Source organism: Cololabis saira, chromosome 15 (assembly GCF_033807715.1).
Source record: "Cololabis saira isolate AMF1-May2022 chromosome 15, fColSai1.1, whole genome shotgun sequence".
Taxonomy (NCBI): Eukaryota; Metazoa; Chordata; class Actinopteri; order Beloniformes; family Belonidae; genus Cololabis; species Cololabis saira.
In genome coordinates, this window is record NC_084601.1 from 18,002,880 (window position 1) to 18,023,531 (window position 20,652).

Below are 20,652 nucleotides of genomic sequence, written 5' to 3' on the forward strand. Positions count from 1 at the left end.
GTCTTGGTGCATGCTGTAAATGTAAGGATACATGATAAACAAATACAATAACATAATGATTAAAGACATACATGAAAAAGAGAGGTACAAAAAAAGTGGGGAGCAACTTATACATTTATATGAAATATATGAAATAAAAGCAACATGGAGATACATGTGACACTCCTAATATAGTGTAACAGTCAAAGCCCAAGTCATAGGGAGCCAGAGGCCTTGTTGATAGCAGCAGAGGGGAAATATGTTCTTATGGTGTGAGGTTTTTCTCTTGACGGACCATAGTCTCTTGCCTGAGGCAAGTGTTTCAAATAGTTTGTGACCAATGTGTTAGGGGTCATTGATAATCTTTTCAGCATGCCCCAGGGTCCTTGAGGCATACAGGTCCTGGATGGGTGGAAGATTACAGGCAATCACATCAAGCAGAGTGGTTGATATGCTACAGTCTGCTTGTGTCCTTGTTACTGGCTCAAGTGTACCAGATGGTGATGGAGGAGGTACAGATAGACTTGAGGATGGTGGTGTACAACTCCACCAGCATCTCCACTGGTAGGTGGAACTTCCTTAGCTGCTGTTGGAAGTAAATATTTTGCTGTTCTGTATTGGCGATGGAGCTGATGTTAAGCTTCCACTTCCTGACTGATGATGGTATCCAGGAGGTGGCAAGACTCCATGTTAACAGGAGACTATTCCTTGATTATGGCTCAGAGTTGGTTATAGTTCTTCCAGAAGTCCACAACCAACTCCACTGCTTTTTAGAGCATTGAGGTTGAAATCTTTCTGTTGGTTGAAGGACACCAGCCGGTCAATCTCCCAACTTTAAGCAGACTCATCTCTATCAGAGATGACCCCAATGAGGGTGGTGGCCTCTGCAAACTCTCCGACAGGTAGTCACTTATCCAAGACACCAGGTGGCGATTCCCCCCCAGCTGCTTCTCACTCAGTCGGGGGGGGGGGGGGGGGCTAGAAGGTGTTAAAGGCACTGGATAAATCAAAAAACATGATTTTCACAGCGCTTTTCCCCTTGTCCAGGTGAGAGTGAGCCTTATGCAGAAGGTAGGTGGTTGCATCCTCCACTCCCACCTTCGCTTGGTAGGCGAATTGCAGACGATAGAGTGCATGGTGTACCTGGGGTCTGAGATGTGAAGAAGCAGACGTTCCATGATGTAATGAAGTTCTTGGTAATTCAGGAAAAGCAGTCAACGATATGGGGTTTCTAGTCAGGACACAGGAGGCAGGAATAACCTTTAAACGGTTTATTGTAGCTTTATGGTATAGAACAGATGCACAGGCAACTTCACTCTGTGTGAGTGTGTGGTTCTGAATGAAAGAATAAGGGAAATTAAAGCTGCAAGCAGCGATGAACGGGCCCTCGCACCCTTGTGCACATTCAGGCGTGCTGCAGTGGAAGCGCTTTATGACTTGCATGTAGATGTCTCCCGGCCTGGACATTTAGCTGATGACACCACCCACGACTCTCTATATCAAACCATTCAAAAGTTATGGCAGAAAGTAGGAACTATCAGATATCGACCAATCAGATTAAGGGGCGGGGCTAATTTGCAGCAATTATGTTCAAGGACTCAAAACGTAGTCCGATGACACCACGCACGAGTCTTTATGTCAAACCATTCAAAAGTTATTGCAGAAAATCGGAACTATCACATATCGACCAATCAGAAGAAGGGGGGGGGCTAATTTGCACCAATTAAGGTGAAGGACTCAAAACCGAGTCTGATGACACCACCCACAACTCTGTATGTCATACCATTCAAAAGTTATTGCAGAAAATAGGGACTATCAAATATTGACCAATCAGAAAAAGGGGCGGGGATAATTAAGGCCAATGAAGGTCAAGTACTCAATACCTACGGTATTGAGTACCACGGTAACGCTTTTGACTGAGAAAAGTAATGCGCGTCGTCGCAGGATGGAGATACACATTTTGATGTATAACACACCTGGGTGCACGTTACGGCTCGGGCCGTATTAACTGCCGAAGGAATGGCATAAATTGCGCCTAGAAAAGTTTTCTAGAGGGCGCTGTTGATCCATTAGGCCACGCCCATTAATGCAAACCATTAAATATAACATTTTTCGCCAGGCCTGGCTTGTGTGCAAAATTTGGTGACTTTTGGGGTACGTTTAGGAGGGCAAAAAGGCCCTCATTTTGTCGGAAGAAAAATTAGAAAAACGAGAAAAACAAAAACATTTCCTACAGATACAATAGGGCCTTCGCACCGTAAGTGCTTGGGCCCTAATAAACATTATAGTACTAAATAGACTATAGACTTACGCAAGACTATAGACTTACACAATTTACACAATTTAAATAGTGCAAATAATTACTAATGATAATTTACGGCTAGAATAATGATTGAAGGCTAAATAAAAGGGACAGATAAAGGAAATAATCGCTCAATACAAACTAGTGGTAAATTATCACATAAATAGCTGATAAACTTACAACAACAACATGTAATCACTAACAGTCACTAAATGTCTTAAATATAAACGATTAAACACTTACTTGTGGTCATGGCACACACAAACTGAGAAACCAACTCAACTAGAAGATTAAGTGTAACTGTTTCAGTCCATCTGCTGCTTCTACTGAAATCCAGCAAAGGCAGAGTGCAGAGAGCGGACAAGCCCAGACTTGTTGTGGGCAAGGGGCGAGCAGAGGTAGGAGAGAGAGAGCAGTCCATATGCAAAGGAAAGTGGGGTGTAACAGCTTAGCTCCTTGAGCCTTTTGCACACATGATCTTGGAGATGTGAGATGAATGCAACTGGCCTGAAGTCATTCAGCTCATTTGGGTGTGGCTTCTTTGGAACCGACTTTGGGTGAGGCAGGATGTTTTCCACAACATAGGGACCTTCCCCAGTTGGAGACTCAGGTTAAATATGTGCTGCAGAAACATTCCCAGTTCCACAGCACACGCCTTGAGGAGTCTTTGGCAGACTCCATCAGGTTTCGGTGAAGCACAACAAGCTGCACTCTCTGTACAACCTCACATTCTTCCCCAAGGCAGCCAGCTCGTCCTTGTTGGCCACATTTGGCCCTTTCGCACTAATACCGCCTCAGCTCGCTTCTACCCGCCACGTCTTGCGCTTTTGCACTAGGGACTGAGGCGGGCTGAGCCGCTCCAAGCAGATACTTTTTCTGTAACCATTCTGGCGAGGTTCTAACCGGGCTGAGCCGGGACTATTTCCGACGTCATCACATTACAGGCAGCTGATTGGTCGGGGGGCGGGGCCGTCACCACCCTCCACGCCTCTGATTGGTCGGGGGGCCGGAAAGACGTTTGAATCAGGAAGCGGGAGTCAGCGCGAGGGCGACTGGCGGCTCGCAGCGATTTTATTATACAGCGCAAACGTCTGTTTGGTGATCCAACTCTGAGGTGCAGATGTTCGTAAACCTGGGGGCTTAAGAGAGAATTAAAAAAGGGATATAGACGGGCTGTTTTTTTTCACAGCCGCTCGCGGCTCCAGCTGATTTCTCATCAGCGCCGACACAAACAAAGGTGTTGCGCAATCGAGTACGTCACAGCACTTCTCACTTCCCCCCACTTCTCACCTGGCTGTGGAAAAACAAACGGGGACAAAACGGGTGGAGCCGCGACGAGCCGTGACGCACCGAGCCGAGCTAAGGCGGTACTAGTGCGAAAGCGCCATTAGTTTACGTTCCCCATCAGACACAAAGGAATAGCCAGTTTAAACTTCCAAAACTTCACCAGGTTCCTTGCCTTCATCAACGCGCCAGCTCTTTTTCCACAATAGGGTCTTACCAGCTCCTCCGGTATTGGTTGCACTTCGCTGGCATGAAAGCCTGCCCGCAGTACAATCAGCTGATCTCTCGTGTAAACAAACTTCTTCTGACTGCCCTGTTGCAGAATATGACATAGTATGTGTATAGAATGCAAAATAAAACACAGAATATAACAAGGACAAACAAATTAAAAAAACCCTAGTAAGACTAGAAAACATGGAGCTACTGGAAAGGCTGCCACTTGCGTTTGCGCCGGAAGTCAGTTTTTTCTTTATTTGTGTCAGGCAAGAAGTCTATTGGGGCTTTTTCACAAATACCAACTCAGCTCGGCTCTGCTTGACCGACATGTGAGTACCTGTTAGTATCTCCTATTTTCATACCTACTTGGCCAGGGTTCCAACTTAGCTGAGTCTGGCTGAAAATACAAATTTACCAGGCTGCAGGCCACCGATTGGCCAGACAATAATTGCAAACCTACAACGATGCAACAATGAGGTCCCTACGTTTCTGAATCTCGTGGCCAATGACCGCACCCAGATGAACCTCGATGAGGCAACGCGGAACAAGAACGAGACCCCACCCACATTTAAGTGGTATTGAACTGTAATAGAAAATGACTGAGACCAAAATGAGTCCAGGTGAGTCAAGTCAAGAGAGAGTCATGATCAGAACATCATCCAAACTGAAGGCCATGCTTCCTGTTCCACTTAGCATTTTAGGTATAAATGTAACAAATATATAGATTTTGGATAAACAGAGATAATGTGACCTGCAATTTCACTCTGTGAAAGTGTTCTACAGAAACAAGTAAGTTGGGGAAATAGGTATGGCACACGGGAAGGTTATTTCTGACAACCAACAACTGTATCATTACAACATGAGAACTTTAGCCTTGTTAATAGTTGCCATCTGCCACATGCTCCAGTAGTGCTTGTGCACCATAATCCCCCCTGCTGAGTTAGTAAATTCCCCTTTAATTAGAATGCAAATACCACTAATAAGGTTAATAAACCAAAGCTTGTTTCCTTTGACAAGGCATAGGACAGGAAGGAAATTACATGATCCCAAGATATGGATTGAGTGGATTCTGTTAAATGTTGAGGGCGAGAGAGAGAGAGAGAGAGAGAGAGAGAGAGAGAGAGAGAGAGAGAGAGAGAGAGAGAGAGAGAGAGAGAGAGAGAGAGAGAGAGAGAGAGAGAGAGAGAGAGAGAGAGATGTTGATGTGTAGATATCGGTGCATACTTTACAGTCATTGAAAACAATCTTGTATTCCAAACTGATCGTGGAGATTAAGGTGAGAGTATTACCTAGTAAAGAGAGAGCAAGACAGCTGACAGGGAAAACAAAGAAAAAGTGGTGCAAATAAAAAGCAACAGAAACATCATGATTAGTATTGTTTTGGGAAATTAGCAGTAAAATAGCTTCTACATGTTATGATTTTTTTTTCTAATCTAAATGCCTGCATTTGTTTTGTCTATATGTCTCCATTCATATGACATCCTGAAGTTTTTTTTCTTCTCTGCAAATATCAGTAACATAATTCTACTAAAAGTGTGATGGGCAAATATTTCTTTAACAAGTGTTGGTTCAGGTGGGGAAGGCTCAGAAAAAGGTTTGAAGGGGTGCTACTGGGGCAATAGAAACATTTCAGCCAGGGTTTAAAGCCATCAGTGATTTTTGATTAGGAAGGTGCACATGGCACACTTATCAGCAGAATGACATGGGTGGAAAAAAAGTGGTGACAAGGCAACATCGACCCAAGGTTCATGTAAGACTCTGAGAATTACAATTTGCAAACAAATCACAGATGCAAACTGCAGTGCCACAAGGTTAGTCTCACCTTCATGAAACTTTAAGGTGGCATCAATGTATAAAATATGAGATATAGCGTGAGCAATTGCTTCTAAATAAATGCAAAGCTTTGTCAGCTGAATGTTGCGCCAATCAAAACTAATGTCGTCAAGTTGCCAGATTATTTCTCACTCCTAACTCCCTTGTCTGCTTGACACTTCTTGCAGATTGATGTGTGTGATGCAAGGTAATATTTTTTAATCGTGGGTCGGATATATAACCTCGCCAATCCTTTTTTTTTTTTTATTTGATATCCTTGTCGTGATTGATAGATATCATCAAAATTAAAGGCTCAACTTTGAGGTCAGGAAGAATGATTTGCTGTCAGTGCTTCTTTAATACTGAAAGGTGAGACGTCATGTCGTTCCTCTTTGGGGACAGTGAGAGAAAGAAGCAGGGGAGAGGAGGAGAGAGAGAGGGAGTGGGATGGGATGGGATGGAATGGTGGAGGATGTGAAAGCTTCAGGAGAGCGTCTTATGAGGTTATTAGGTTTTAATCAATATGGTATATGGCGAGAAGATGATTGGAAAACAAACGTAATCTGGGAAGCAATACATCTCTCATTCATCTCCCTGCCCGTGTCTCTGGTGGATCTGGCTGGCTCTTATTGCTACCTGATTCCATTCAATGCTACACAGTAAATGTCAAACTACTATACAAAGACACCAAAGTAATGCAAACAAACCAGAATATATGGCATTTGAGACCATCTACATTATGTTGTGGAAAGTATCTCAATACAGTCTCACAGTAAACAGTGAAACATTTTTTCCTGTTCTTTAATATACACGCACATGAAGAAAATAAATATATGAACTGTGTTTCACAGTACTAATCTAAACAGTCATGAGATACAAAATTAACCAATTTTGAAAGATGAAAAAGTCATATTTGCTCCCTGAGAGTTGCAAAGGGACTGTCAGCCAAGAAATCTGACTTATTTTTCCTTTGTGAAACAGAGCTTTCCAAACCATTTCATTTTAGAATTCACATTTGTGAATGTAAATATTTTTGGTTAGGTTTAGGCATTTAAAACCCAAGCACACCAGGAAATTTACAGGAAGGAATTGAGATATTGTAATAACCAAGTGAAAATCCAGATCTTCATTTGAAAGAAAGGCTACTTCAGGGCCGAAAGAGGGATGTGTTTTCACAAATGCCTGCAAACCTCAATGAGTCAAATCAACAGGATTTTTCTTATGCCCTTAAGAAAAAAAAGAATTGAAATATGGCAAACTGCTTTTTTCAAATAACTATGTTTTTATCCCTGAATAATGATTTAAAAAGTAGCTATGTGTGGCTGAATGGAATTCTAGCATCTTGATGGAGTGAATAATTGATCAAATCATGAAGACACTAAAGATTCAGAAGTTTAGCCTAAGCCTGTTCTTGGGTTTTTTCTTGTTTTCTTACCTCATAGCTTGCATGTTTCTGTAAACTTCACATCCTGTTTTATTTTGAAGGCCTGTCTTTGTCTTGTTTTCTGTTTGTTTCCATGCCTCATCGCCCTGATTGTTTGCAACTGTGTCTTGTCGGGACTCTGAATATATCATGTCTTGTCTTTCCGATCCTTCTAGTAAAGACCTTTTTGCTTTGGACTCCTGCAGGTGCAGCACCTTATGTTAATAAAATACTTTGGTTTGTACTTTTGCCACCTTAGTCTCCTGCATTTGGGTTCTCTCCACTCAACTCATAAAACGTCTTAGCGGGTTGCTTTAAAGGCAAGGAAAGGCAAGTTTATTGTCTATTGTCCTGTAACATAAACCACAAACAAACCTAACAAATATAGCTGTGTGGATATTACCTAATCACCTTTGTGATGGACATGGCCATCACACTTTGTATCAAGGTGTGATTGATTTGAGATTGTTTAATTTGTCTCTGCCATTTCTTTCTAGTGATAAGATGAGGAATCTTACCACCATTCCAACAACAGCTGATTCTTTAGTTTTGATGTTGTTGTTTTTTTTCGGCTAACTCAGAATCGATTTGGGTTTTAGTTCATTTAGATTAGATTTTTGGTACTTTTAGAACTCAGATCTCACAGCCAATTGTGCAGTAGGTTTGTGGTCTATTCTTGGTTTGTTTGTTTGGACTGGGGCTCCCATTTACTTCAAAAGGATGGGAAAAAATATCCCTCAAGGTGTACCACTTGTTCCATTTATGTTATTGGTCCTTTGGAGCTAAGGTTTATTTCAGGGACCATAATAATCAGTCATAGATATTTGTCATTAGTCAGTGCAACTGCTATACAAATCAACTGATAATTGGTAATTATATACTGTACAATCTGTTCGCAAACTCAAAGGTCCTGAATTTCAAGCTCTAAGGAATCACATCAAACTTGGGTGTCCGCTAATAATGTCAGAGGTGTGTAGGAATTACAAATTGTTAACACAGGTTGTTTTACTCAACACTTTCCATCTTTCCTGTAACAAACTACTATTATAATCCAATAATACATGCTGCTGATCCAAGTGTCAACAAACATAGCTGATACAGTTTGACAAGTCCAGACCCACGTCCAAGGATCTACCTGAATGAAATTACTCCACAAACAGAGTCAGAATCACTTCTGAAACTTCATTACTCTTTCTTTCCTCAAGATATACTGTAAATATGTACTGTGCAGATATATTATAAATTTACACTTACTACAAAGACTATCTATTAATGTGTACTTAAAGGAGCTTGAGGCCGGATTGTGGCAAGATTTATGAAAAAAATCCGTATACATTTTAATTTTTCTAGTAATAATGTCAGATGAAGCGTTCCAAACCCAAAAGAATGAGCCCTCTAGTGTATCTCTCCTTTGCCTTGAACAGGCTGTGTGCTGCAAAATGTGCTGCAATTCGGTCCCGAATTTCCCGCGCTGGGCTGCGGATGTGACGTCACATGACGCTGCATGTGTGTTCTCCCCGTTCTCCGTGCCGGCTTCACTGTTGGCTGCAGTACCCCCAACGGCCGTCGTGGTGAAGGGTGGTGCTAGAGAGTCTCATTTCTTAAAAGGAGCCTCAAGCTCCTTTAAGGATGGGGTCATGTTTCACTGGAAGAGTTCCTATGCTAATTTAAATTCTAAAGGACCCTTTGGATCCGAGTCTGATTTGTGTCTGGTCCAATAGGTCACAAAGAGACCAGATTTGGCATTACTACTGCATTATGTACCGCAAACAATTAAATGAACTGCTTTTGGATTTTTCACCATGGGACCCATTTCCCCTTGTATATGGGTGTAAATTATTGATAGACTCAAAAACCTTTGCAGTCTGAACCATGTTGAGCAAGTGTAGTGAAAGAGCATGGGGGCAGTGATGCATGACAAAGCAAAACAGTGTTTATATATTCTTTAACAGACTGACTGCAATTTCTATTACAGTATGAGCCTGTACATATGATGTAAAAAATTTTACTGAACGGTATCGCTCTGAATGATGTGACATGATTGTAGTTGTTGCACAATGGCAACAGTCTCAAATAAGTGAATGCTGCCTTGAGAATAGTGAAATGACATTGCAGAATAATGCTACATACTAAAAGAATAATTAGTAAAGTAGTAGTAGAAATAAGGCTCTCCAAGAACACAGAGTGGTTTGATTCTTATGCTTTGTGCATAAGTGCAGTAACACAATTTAAAGAAACACTGCCAAGCTTTCAAATTGGAGTGTGAATTTCTAACTGTGGCTACTTTACTACAGTTTGAATGAAAAGATTGGTCTTCGCTGACAGGGTACACTGTTTTGCAGACCATAACATTTTCAGAGAACATCAAGAAGATCAGAATGACTAGTAAAGCCTCAATTTCCTATGACCTCCTCTTCTTTATACAGTATTCCCACTCAAATAGCCATGAAACTGAAATGCCCACTCTCAACTGTATAACAATAAATATTCAGGTTTATCATGTAGAGATAATTTACTTCTAGTTGTAGCTCTCAGCCTGAATCTATGGTTTACTCTCTATGATAATCGCTGGGTTACGGACATTGAATAGGATGCCAGCATTAGAATCACCGTAATGATGCAATTTCAAGAAGAGATGCCAGCTTTTCTTGCATCAGAAGATAGCTGGCTCATGAGCTGCTTCAGACTTCCAAGATCTGTTTAAAAATAGTCAACATATGCTCCATCTGTACATGGGTCTGACCATCTCTATGCAAGGCTGTTGGGTACGATGTACGTAAAAAGAAAAATCTCCCACGCCCCTTAGTTAACACAGTGTTTTCTTTATCTCTCATGAGGCTCCCACCTTTACATTTTTAAAATTGCGCTTCATGATTATTTAGGTGTGTTGCAAACCTGTTTTTCTGATTAAAGGTTGAGCAGGAAATACTTTCAAGAAGCATTTTTTATAATTGTTTGTATTCTGATAATGAATAAGTACAGTGTTCTTGGGGGTTAAAGTGGGCTAACTTGAGATAGTTTATCTGCTTACCTTTTTTGATGCTTGGTCCTTTAATGAATACTGAATTATAATCAAGCTGAAGTAAGAAATTATTTTGCAAGATGTGTAATTATAGCTCTAAAATTATCATGTTCATATACATACTCATAGACACCTGTGGCCAATTACAAATCATGGATCATTTTGCAAAACTGAGGAAGCACAATTAAGCTGAAGCCTATTTTACACTGTTGTCTCAAACCAGATTGGAAACAATGTTTAATTGCTGTAAATCACATGGAATTAAGGTAAAAAAAAAAACTGTAATATAAAGACCACAATGCATGAATAATCAGGTTTTTCTTTATTTCTTTCTTTTCAATGTCTTCTGCGTAAATATGTCACAACAAAATTTAAATGCCACACACAAATATACAAGAAGAGTAGACAGTGGTCACTGCTGCGTGTACATTCATTCAGTTTTGCCCGTACCATTTTTTTTTTCATCACCAGGGGCCTCATGTACATGGACCAGCAGATCAGTGTGGTCCCTGAAGACTGTCTCCCTCCTGATGCTGCCATCAGAGCCAAGGCTCCCGTTTTGATTGACAGGCTCTGTCGTTGTGCTCCTTATATGTTCATCTGAGATTGTTGCAGTTCCACTCGTGTGTAACTTATCTGGTGATGTGGGGACTGTCGTGTCCTTCACATGTGGTCGTGAACCTATTGATGATGTCACGTGTCCTCATATACTGGACTTCACTGCATTGTTTATAGTGTTTTATTATTACTGTGTGATATTGATGCCTCTTGTTTTCTGCACTATCCCCTTTGCTGCTGTAATCTGCAAATTTCCCCTCTGTGGGACAATTAAAGAATTTCTTATCTTATCTTATCTTATCACCAGTGAGTGTTGCCAACGAACAAAACCTCAGAAATGTGCATACACCAGCCTTGACGTGTGCGTGAAGGACCGCAACTTTCCGTGTTCAAATCACTTTTTGAACATCCGACCGTGAGCGTAGAAAGTGGCGTACGCACGTTTTTTGTGCGCCGCACTCTTTGTACATGAGGCCCCAGGTCTGTAGATCATGTAAGATGTAATTTCACACAGCATGAAATGTCACATTGTACAAGACACTGAAGAGATCTGTTGAATACATAACACACAGCTGTTTGTCAAAAATCTGCTGAGGCTATAGGTTTTTGATTTACCTTTTTTTCATGTTTGGTGATTGTGAGCCCTAAACCCTATTTTGAAATCAATTACCAACTATTCTGACCAGGCCTGTTTACAATAATGAAAAAGCAATAGAGGCTTTGGGGATTGGGGGCACACTGCCTTTCCAAATACTACTTTATTGCTGGTTGTTCAGGAGAGGAGGAACTTTGACCTTCCTCTTTTTCCCTAATGTATTAGTGTGTTACGTCTGCAAGTTCTGCACAGGCGCAGATGTGACATTGGCCTTTTCCTCTCAGACTGCCACCACAACACCCCTTGGTCTTCCACATGCTAACAGAACCCAGGAGAGGGATGCTGCAACGGAGCATGACTAAATATTTCAAATGAACAGATGTCCTGAACTTCGTGTGTCTGTACTTACAGAAAGATCCACCAACTGAACTGCACCATTTTGACCAGGAGGATTAGTGTGAAAATGATAGACTGTATTTGACATTAATACTTTGTTTTCAGCTTAATAAGGTCTGATTAGGGCATACTGAGATGGCAGCCACATTACTTATTTAGACTGTGCCTGTGATCTACTTTGCACTGACCTAAATGACCTAAATGAACATTCACATAGCTCCATAGTATAAATTACATGTGTCTGCAAAGCTCACTGGTCTTACCTAGCAGAATACAGTTGTACATGCAGTCTACTGGACAAGGACAGAGGGCAATACAACCTGTCTACAATCAATAAACACTGAATGTAGACAAATGTGAGGTTACTAAATGACAAAAAGGCGGTGACACACCAGCAGATTTATATTCTCATGCTTTCTTTTTCTTATACAGTAGCTATTTGCTGGTGTTCCTGTAAGTAGGTTGCAGTGATAGCTAGCTGATAAGTAAATGCAATGTTTTCCTTATTGTTCTGTGGCTCCATTTTATGATTCATAGCATTGATGATTCATCCTCAATGTATGTGTGCTGTTCAATCTTAAGTCATAAAGAAAAAACTAAATTTAATGTAGAATGGTATCGTGAGAACGTCATGGAGAGGTTTCTTCGTCAAACCCTCTTTTTTGATCTTTGCCTTAAATAACACCTCTTACAGTAAATATATTGACTTAACAAGATCATGTTAATAAAGCCTGTGTTAAAATAAGTAACAGGCTAGTCCTGTGTCATTCATTAGCTACGGACTCCTGATAAACACTTCTTTAGTCATTATTATAATTATCTGCATCTGTGTTTGTAAATCAGTATGGTTTCAGGGCCTTACTGGAGAACTGGACACTTCTGTTGGCGGCGTTTAGGATTTAAGACCAAGTGCTAAATTTACTAAAAAAGTAAATCTGTCACATTGTTGTTTCTCTTCTCATTCTGGGTGAGCCTTTGCAAAAGCCCAAAGACCTGTTGCACGTATATGTTGGAAGTATGCTGCTTTTTCACTGGTTGGTGCACACAGAGACCTGTCCACTGCTTTTTTGGGTATCAGCGATGAGATGTTGTTGCCAGAATTGCTCAGATTCATTGGCATGGCCCTGGTGTTGAAAAATTGACAGTCTTTTGAGAAAAGGACTTTGTCAAGGTTCAGGTTGAAAACATCCATCATTCTGCAGAAAAACTTGGCCTTCGGCAGCATTGATGTCCCACCAGAACAATGATTAGAAACCTACAGCCTGAATGGTGAATAGAAAACAATATAAACATTCTTGATTCTTGAGGGGTCATGTCAAACTCCAGAGATGAGTGCATACATACAAAAGTACATTTAAGAAAAAAAGAATATGTGGAAGGAATAGACCAAGACCAGAGTGATGGCAGGAGTCTCATGACCTCAAAGCCCTGGAGATCAACACAAAAGAGGAGGTTTCTGAAAGTCTTCTTTGGTTTAACAAGTTTTACGCTTGTTGGAACCCCCCATATTATTACATTCTTTACTACTGCAATTAAATGGTAAATGGCTTACACTTATATAACGCTTTCCTGCTGTACTCCTACAGCCCCAAAGCGCTTTACACTTTGGACATCCACACACACAATGGTGCTCGCCTGACAACTGGGAGCAACTGGGGATTCAGTGTCTTTCCCAAGGACACTTTGGTGGACACAGGAGGAACTAGGGCTTGAACCACTGACCTTCAGGTTCATGGGCTAAAGCTCTACCAACTGAGCCAACTACCCCCTAATTAAAGTGCAGATCTTTGTAAAAATGCAACAAAACAAATAGTTCAAATATCTTTCATGTCTCAAGCTCAATTCTTTTTGTTTGTATGTTGTGAATCTAATTTATCACCTTGTAAAGGGGTTGATAAAATAAAATACAATATGCACTAATTTCAACATCAGATTGAAATGTGTGCTTAATTCAAGCGAGCATAAGCTGGTAAAAGATCATTAAGCGCTTGTATTGACTGATTAAAAAAAATAAACTTTGCATGTTACTGACAAATTAATTCTTTTAACTTGTGCTTGTATCCCTGCAAGATCTATAACCTTCTTCCTCAGACACACACAGATCTTCACGAGTGGACACCCTCAGTGGTATAGCTTTCTGTATTTGGAGGAGAACCATTTCATTAGGGGGATTGTTTGAGAAGCGCATTTGACCACAGATCATGAAGTGCATAATTGGGACCTGGATTGCAGAACAGAAGGAAAATATACTGACTGTGTGTGTGTTAGCCTGTTTGTGTGGTTGTCAGAGCAAGTATTTTACAGAAAAGTGTGACTGAGTAAAGGCAATTTTTAGCCAAGATGTAGAATCATGGTACTGTGGCCTTATAGACTTTAAGGGCGCCCGTAAGATTTCAAACGGATGACTAATACACCAGAGAAACGGTTGTGAAAATACAAATTCTTATTTTATTTAATTTCTATAAAAACCAGGATTCCTTTTAAAACAATACAACATATGACACAATCACATCCCCGTATTTTGGGGCAGGGATGAGGGGATCCTCGCTAAGGATAGGGCTGAGGCCCACCAGCAGGGGGGGTTACCAAAGGAATGGATCAATGGTCCAGAGATTCACACCATGCAGACACACGTGTCACACTAACTATAAACCAAAAGTAAGTTAAATAAACCAAGAACTGCAAACGTAGGATAATAAAATCAAGAGGCACAGCAAACTAAGGAAAACTAAGCATACGTGAAATTCACACACACGGAAAATAAAGCACCATCACCCAAGGATTGGCTTGCCACCCTGCCGTGGACGCTCAGCACCTGGAAAGCAAAGAAACCAAAAAAAAAGGTATTAGGAGATGAACCAACATACAAAACAGCACAAAAGTAATAGAAAGAAAAATAAAGAAATTAACCAATGTGGTTACCAACCACGCGAATGAATGAATTCAACAAGCTCTCGAGCCCCAAAACAAACAGGTATGGAAAGAAAAAGAACACAATAAACCCGGCCCAAAAACCTATTGGTTATCTGCAGTTATACAAATGGACCTCCTGCCAATAGGTTTTAAAGCAGGGGCAACAAAAAGAACAAATTAACCCAAAAGAAGAATATCCCTCACACCACGCTCCAAACACACACTCTCTCTCACACACACACACGCGCACACGCACACACGCGCGCACACACGCACAATTGCTAAAAACTAAGTGTATCAAAAAGTCTTGGATGCTCGAAGGTCTTGCAGCCTCTTCACGTGCGCGGCCGCGTCAGTCCAGCCAGACCACGGCTCTGGGTTTTTCCCGTAGATAAGAACGCTGGCAAGAACGGCAGTGGGGGCTAAAACCAGCAACACCTAAGGACGTACAAAACACTTAATTGATGCCACAAATAAGAAATAACTGCAGCGAGATCGGGATTCATAAAAATAAGACACATACCAGGCGATGTAAGGCTTCTTAATTTATTCTAAAGCAGCTCGCTGCATTTCACGAGTCGTCTGCGCTGCAGACGCTCCCAGCGAGCCAATCATCCTCAGAAGGCGCAGCTGCGACCGACTGAAAGGACGCTGAACGACAGACGTGCTGGAAAAGTGATCAGGTGCAGGTCGGCAGTAAATTAAAAGAAAAGTAACCAAAGAGTGCGGTCACAGAATGCTGTAACCAGCCGACTACGTACCAGTTGCATGAATTCTTGCCACAAGATCCGCTTCTGACACGAGCCGGCCAAAGCCACAGGTGGATGAGGAACGAGACAGGAACCGACCGGAACCCGCAGTGGGCGGGGGCGAAGAGTCGCGCTTTGTTTCCGGGTTCGCCATCACCTCCCCTTAAATAGGCTGGCGACGCATGCCATTGGTCAAGGCTGCGCACTCACAAATAAGCACTTAAGTGCGTCTTACCACAATCTGCCCCCAGCTTTTTCAATCGGCGCCCCGCCGATGCACTCGCAAACAATCACCCTGGGTTCTGCGATGGCTGATCAGCCACCAGGTTACTGGAACACGCAGCCCCCTTTACGAAGGTCACAGAACCAAGAACTCGGACAAAGTCCGAGCCCAAATAACGCAGCTGCTGGTAGACAGCTTCAACTCTATTTTGCATGAAGATAAACTTCACCAAATTGTCCTTAAGAAAAAGTGTAGCACTCAGCGCTAACTTCCAAAGGTCGTCCGATCAACAGACGCTTTTTTTTCAAGAAATAAAGTTAAAAAAAAAAAACATGACCATAAACGCTACCACCTCACCGCCTGCTCCCTGGTGGAGAGGTGGCATGCCCTTTCGCAGAAATCTGCCTCTTCAATGGAGTCAATTATCGTCATCCCAGAAAACGTTGAACATTTTCACGGGGAACAAATACCAGCCTCTCGGTCACTAAGGACCCAGAAGCAAAGAATGTATCGCCAGCGCTTGTCGAACCTCGTCTCTTCCTCCATACCTCAAAACTCAGCTTACCGTGTTGCCAGAAGGTTTCAGTCCACAGCCAGAGGAATACACTGCCAACCTCCACACTGGGCTCACTGCCGTTCTTGCCAACACTCACACAAAAATAGAAAAGGTTAGTTAAAATGCCTGAGAAAAAAAAAGTTTTCCTTTCCCCCAACAAACCATACAACCAACCACTTTCACAAAATTCACAACAATAGTCACTGGTGTTTAGAAGTCATCCTGCCAACAACGCCAAATGTGGCCTTATAGACTTTAAGGGCGCCCGTAAGATTTCAAACGGATGACTAATACACCAGAGAAACGGTTGTGAAAATACAAATTCTTACTTTATTTAATTTCTATAAAAACCAGGATTCCTTTTAAAACAATACAACATATGACACAATCACATCCCCGTATTTTGGGGCAGGGATGAGGGGATCCTCGCTAAGGATAGGGCTGAGGCCCACCAGCAGGGGGGGTTACCAAAGGAATGGATCAATGGTCCAGAGATTCACACCATGCAGACACACGTGTCACACTAACTATAAACCAAAAGTAAGTTAAATAAACCAAGAACTGCAAACGTAGGATAATAAAATCAAGAGGCACAGCAAACTAAGGAAAACTAAGCATACGTGAAATTCACACACACGGAAAATAAAGCACCATCACCCAAGGATTGGCTTGCCACCCTGCCGTGGACGCTCAGCACCTGGAAAGCAAAGAAACCAAAAAAAAAGGTATTAGGAGATGAACCAACATACAAAACAGCACAAAAGTAATAGAAAGAAAAATAAAGAAATTAACCAATGTGGTTACCAACCACGCGAATGAATGAATTCAACAAGCTCTCGAGCCCCAAAACAAACAGGTATGGAAAGAAAAAGAACACAATAAACCCGGCCCAAAAACCTATTGGTTATCTGCAGTTATACAAATGGACCTCCTGCCAATAGGTTTTAAAGCAGGGGCAACAAAAAGAACAAATTAACCCAAAAGAAGAATATCCCTCACACCACGCTCCAAACACACACTCTCTCTCACACACACACACGCGCACACGCACACACGCGCGCACACACGCACAATTGCTAAAAACTAAGTGTATCAAAAAGTCTTGGATGCTCGAAGGTCTTGCAGCCTCTTCACGTGCGCGGCCGCGTCAGTCCAGCCAGACCACGGCTCTGGGTTTTTCCCGTAGATAAGAACGCTGGCAAGAACGGCAGTGGGGGCTAAAACCAGCAACACCTAAGGACGTACAAAACACTTAATTGATGCCACAAATAAGAAATAACTGCAGCGAGATCGGGATTCATAAAAATAAGACACATACCAGGCGATGTAAGGCTTCTTAATTTATTCTAAAGCAGCTCGCTGCATTTCACGAGTCGTCTGCGCTGCAGACGCTCCCAGCGAGCCAATCATCCTCAGAAGGCGCAGCTGCGACCGACTGAAAGGACGCTGAACGACAGACGTGCTGGAAAAGTGATCAGGTGCAGGTCGGCAGTAAATTAAAAGAAAAGTAACCAAAGAGTGCGGTCACAGAATGCTGTAACCAGCCGACTACGTACCAGTTGCATGAATTCTTGCCACAAGATCCGCTTCTGACACGAGCCGGCCAAAGCCACAGGTGGATGAGGAACGAGACAGGAACCGACCGGAACCCGCAGTGGGCGGGGGCGAAGAGTCGCGCTTTGTTTCCGGGTTCGCCATCACCTCCCCTTAAATAGGCTGGCGACGCATGCCATTGGTCAAGGCTGCGCACTCACAAATAAGCACTTAAGTGCGTCTTACCACAGTACCATATTGTGATGACGGCGAGATGTAATTCACGGGTCAGTAAAAAATTAGAAAATGAGCTACACCAGGGACATCTTGCATTTTGAATCAGGGACATTTTTGCATTTTAACTGAATATATTAGCAGAATATATTATTTAGTTTTTTTTCTTTTCTTTTTTTTTTTTAGCAATGACATGCTAAATGCTAAATTCCATGAGGACAGAATGAGGACAGTATTTTATTGACTTACTATAAAAAGATGTGTTAGCTTTATTGGAGAAAATGACTGTTCTGTAAATTTTCATACATTAATATATATATATATATATATATATATATATATATATATATATATATTGCTTTCACTTAAAGCCAATATTGATAATGCAGTGCAATCTTCAGCAAAGGATATAGATTTATACAGTGCATTCATAAGACACATGGGGTCAATGAATCATAAATAGGGCTTTGAAGATCAGTAATAGCAAGAATGTTCTCTGTGTTTGCCATTGTCTCCTTCTCTCTTTCTTTGCTTGATAAAATTGGAAAAGAGCAGTAATTGTGGGGAAGAGAAAAAGAGATACAGTAACAGTTTAAGTGGCAGGAAAATACAGTAAGAACGAGATTTCATCATTGGAAAAGCAAAAAAGTCATAAAGAGAAATGAGGAAAGAGTTATTAAAATGTTATTTTATAGCCAAGTAGTAATTTCACACCTTGACTATTCACGTTGTGCATATCTGCATCAGGCTGACACCAACTGGCCAAATATTAGAATCAGCTTCATTCACTAAGACACATCACATTTTTTGTTGTCTCTATATTGGATAAAATGTAATAAATAAATTAAAGCAAAATAAAAAGTGACTCATAATGGGGAAAGAAATAACGCAAAGATATACAAATATACATATATGCAATGATGGTTCAATTAGCTCAAAAGTTGTGCCAATTAACCGTTAATGGTTGAGTATGGAGCCTGCCGTGGGGAAGAAATTTCTCCGGTGCCTGTTCACCCTGAACTGGAGGGCTCTGAGGTATCCACCAGATGGGAGAAGTTCAAAAAGAAGCAGGGTGAGGGTAGTCCATTATGACGTTCCTTGCCATCGTTTGCATCCTAGGGGACTACAAGCCTTGGTCAGAGGGCAGAGAAGCTAAACTGATGCACTCAGTACTCACATAACCCTTTTCCACCAAACCAGTTCCATGGCTGGTTCGGAGCCAGTGCGGTGCTGGTTCACAACTCGTTCAACTTGCAAACCAGCTGAGAACCGGTTTGCTTTTCCATAGCTTGGGGACTAAGGGGAGCCACATCATTACGTCACTGTATACGTCAGTTATGTACTGTAGCTGCAAACATCAGTTACGTAGCTGCAAGTTACAGTACGTCAGTTACGTCACTGCGTTTCATTGGCACAAAAATCGAAGCAACAATTATGGAATACCTCGCAATTGCACAGCTGCTGCTTCCGGTTTGACGCTGTTTTATTGGGATCAGAAAACGGCAAATCCAATGTCTTTGCCATCATCGATAGATTTTCAGTGTACAGCGTTTATTTGAAAATGGCTCTGTCTCGCAGTCTTGCTATTGGTGTTGGTCTTAACAACGCCGCCCCCCTCTGCTTATGTAAACAGTTCTTTCTCTAGCCCAGCAAGGAATTGGTGCTACCTTGGAACCGTTCTTTCTGGTCTGGAGCCAGATCTTTGTTTAAGGAAACATAAAGTCCAGTTCCAAACTAGCACTGGCCCAGAACCAGCCTTGGAACCGGTTTGGTGGAAAAGGGGTAACGGTGTGCTGCAGTCTGGTTTTGTCCTGCTTGTTGGCATCCCCAAACCACACAGTGATAGAGGTGTAGAGGATATACTCAATGAGTTCACTTCATTGAGTCTATTGTCCTGCAGCTCCTGGGGCAAACTATGTTACCTCAAAAGCTGCAGGAAGTACATCCATTGCTGGGCCCTCTTGAATCCCAGTGGTACAGTGTTGCTGTTTCAGAACTGTCCTTTTGTTTTGTGAAAGTGTAAAGAAAATCCCCTTATTGTCAGCTGAAAAAGTGTTCTTAAACTTTTCAGAGTACAGTTTTTTGGGTACCCTGATCTCTTTCGTCAGCGTGTCCTTGCTTGTCAGCTTGTCTGTACAGGGCTTTTTTAAAGAGTGATCTGCTCGACCAAGTACTGTTCAGCCTTTCTCACATTGGGTAGGATTGAAACGCCAACTAAAATGAAAGACGAGAACTCCTATGGTGAATAGAAAGGGTTACAGTTAAGACCAAGAAACTCCAGATTCATGTCCCAAAATTATGAAGCACTGTGACATCTGTACACAAACAGAGCATATTCCACTGCCCTTTGATTTATCCGATAACTCTGTAATGCGGTCTGCATTGAAAAGCCGAAAGCCTGGAAGATACAATCCGCTCTGGTATATAATCACAGAGTCAGCTCCACAATCTTAACTTCACAAGCACCCCAGCGCACTATCCATGTTTCTGTCTCCTCAGAAGACCACGGAGACCTGCTGCTCTGCTGAAAGTGATGGGCTTTGAGGTCAAACATGCAAAAAATCCACAAAGGCACCTACTACCACCGAGCAGAGTACCAAGGCAGCCATATGCAGCACCATCTTGAATCAACAAAAGAAAAGAAATTGGTGAATGATTGCAAATACACAAAAACACCAGTGTATGACAGCATTTTGTTGGTAAATATCTACCCTTTCACAAATTGTGAACCTTTTTTTTTCTTTTTTTTTCTTCTATAGCCAATTTACCTTGATACGGTTGAAAGCTGATAAGTGAAATAATCAATCACATAAATGCTTTGGATGTACGTGCTCTATTTTCAGGATGAACAATAAGT